This window comes from Prosopis cineraria, unplaced genomic scaffold (assembly GCF_029017545.1).
Source record: "Prosopis cineraria cultivar Desert tree isolate PC_DT_omini unplaced genomic scaffold, ASM2901754v1 PC3, whole genome shotgun sequence".
In the NCBI taxonomy this organism is placed as follows: domain Eukaryota; kingdom Viridiplantae; phylum Streptophyta; class Magnoliopsida; order Fabales; family Fabaceae; genus Prosopis; species Prosopis cineraria.
The window spans coordinates 22,493,100-22,495,652 of record NW_026555334.1 but is presented as its reverse complement, the minus strand read 5'-3'; the positions used below and the strand labels follow the sequence as shown (position 1 = coordinate 22,495,652).

Genomic DNA, 2,553 nt, shown 5'->3' with positions numbered 1-2,553 from the left:
GAATTATAATTATTATATGTTGTATAAGATATTAAATCTTAGATATGAATGAATGTGTTGAAAATTAATATTTTTTTTATTCAAATTATATTATTTTATTTTATTACGAGTATTCTGATTTTGGTTTAACAATCAATTTAATCCGGTTGAACATTAATTTTTACTAGTTGAATGTCTTGTTTTTTTAAAATCATGGAGAAAATAATAATTTCTACACTAATTACCTGCTCGAAATTCCGGATAACCACCCCCTGGTTCAAAGGAGACGAAAGGACAAGAAAAGCAAGCCAGGTACAGAATTCCAAAGCACAAAGCTCACGGCGAAACCGGAAAGTAGCATCAGGCGCTCCAGATGATCACTCAAGGGAATGACTGCTCTTGTCACTGGTGGAATTGGGTTCGATTTCTTCTCTCGTTTTCATTTCGCCGATATATAAAAAGCTTTCCTACTTGCGCTCTAGCGTCGATCCCTGCCTTTCTGCTTAAATGCGCTCCAAGTTTACTCTAAGTTGTATTCTTCGGATATGATCTCCAGGCATGCTGTGGTGAAGGAACTAGCCGACTTTGGCGCTTCCGTGTACACCTGTTCTATGAACAAGGAGGAGCTCAATAAATGCTTGATGGAGTGCGAGATCAAGGCTTTACGGTTTATGGGTCCGTTTGTGATGTATCTTATCGACCCCAAAGGCAGAATTTTATGGAAGACGTAGCTTCTAAACTCAACGGCAAGTTAAACATTCTTGTGAGTTCTTTACCACGAAAAGCAGTAAAACACTTGGACACTTAATCGTAGAAAGAAGTTGAAGCCAATTTACTCATTTTATAAGACCTCTTCTCCAATGCATTAAGAAGGCCATATTTTAGCATCTGCCACATAGATATAATTTTTTTTTTTTGGTGATGAAAATTGAGACATCCAACTTGGCCCAAAAAAGAAAAAGAAAATACATTTTAAATATTCTGACTTGTTTCCCTTTTGTGAAAATTTTGATTTGAAATATATTAGAATTACATCATGTGAGCTTAGGTCAATAACGTTGGAACAAATGCATGAAAGCCAACAGTTGATTATAATGCCGAAGATTATACGAAGTTGATGAACACTAACTTAGACTCGGCATACCATCTATGCCAACTTGCGTGTTCCCTTCTCAAAGCATCTAGCATTGTGTTCATCTCCTCAGTTGCAGGTCTGATAAATATAGGCAGAGGAACCATTTATGCTGCATCTAAAGGTGAGTTGATGTTATAATTTTGTGCCATCTTTTTCTTAGAAGTGAATGTTTACAAACTACATTGAAGGAGATTCCTCAAGGGGCTCACCATGCTTTATTTTACAGCTACAATCAATCAGCTTACAAAAAATCTTGCTTGTGAATGGGCAAATGACAATATAAGGAGCAACTGTGTTGCACCGTGGTATACAAAAACCTCACTTATGGAACCTGTAATGCTCTTACATGCTGTCGGTTCCATATGGTTTAGTTTCTGCTCCAATGCCTTGTTGCTTCTTTTTATTTTAAGATGGATCATTGAACCTTGACGTGAAATTTAGTTAAAGCAGAAGTACATTGACAAATTGAAAAACGGAGTTGTCTTAAACACTAAATCTGTCATTGGTTTCACCTCCACGCCCCCCAGAAGAAAAGAAGAAGAAAAAGCTATTAATATGTCATTGACGTATTATTTAATTCAGTGTTGATTGCTGATAGTGTGTATGCTTTTGTCTTGTTAATGTTGTCTTTACTATCCTCATCAGTTATGTCTCTGCGAAATTTTTTTTATCAACTTATCTTTTTTTTAAGTTGTTTTTTATACTTCTGCTCTATGTTAGGATCGACTGGAATGTAGTAATGTTTGAGATTAGAAGAGTATCTAATGCTATTCTCAAGACCCTGCCATCCTTCAGATTTTTTGATACGAGATCTGTTATTTGCCGATACATGGAGATGACTCGTATGCGTTCTTCTACATCGTGGTCCGTTACTCTGTCTTGCTTCTCTTGTTCATTGCACAACTTCCACTGCATTTATCTCTATTTTGTTTCATTCTCATGTGTACGCTTGAAACAACATAGCATGCATATGTGCACAAGTGTCAAACAATAATTGAACTGGTGTATGGATAAATTTAAGTGGACATATTTCTTATCCTCGTTTTGCTTCTACTTGTTTTATTTGTTTCAGAGTTTATGGTTGATGATAAGATTCAAGATAGCGTGCTCATCAAGACTTATTTAAGAAGGAAACGTCCGAAGATAAATTAGGATACATTTTATTATTATTTGATTCAGTATTTTATTTAGCTTTTTATATTTTCCTAGATTTTATTTATCTATTTATATTTTATTCAATATTTTATCATTCAGTATTTTAGATATTTAGATTTTATCCAGTATTTTAGATTTTAGGAGATTATATTTAGTTATCAAATTATCTAGATTTTATTCAGTATTTTATATTATATTTAATATTATAAATATAACTAGCAACCTATAAGCTACTGTATCATCTTTATTAATAAAATTATTTTTGAACCCTTCGAAGTTTCTTT

General features: G+C 33.8%; 1 pseudogene; it reads left to right on the top strand.

Annotated features, from left to right (window-relative positions):
- Positions 1–359: 359 nt before the first annotated feature.
- LOC129305447 (tropinone reductase homolog At5g06060-like) lies at positions 360–2,266 on the top strand (annotated as a pseudogene).
- The last annotated feature ends 287 nt before the right edge of the window (positions 2,267–2,553 follow it).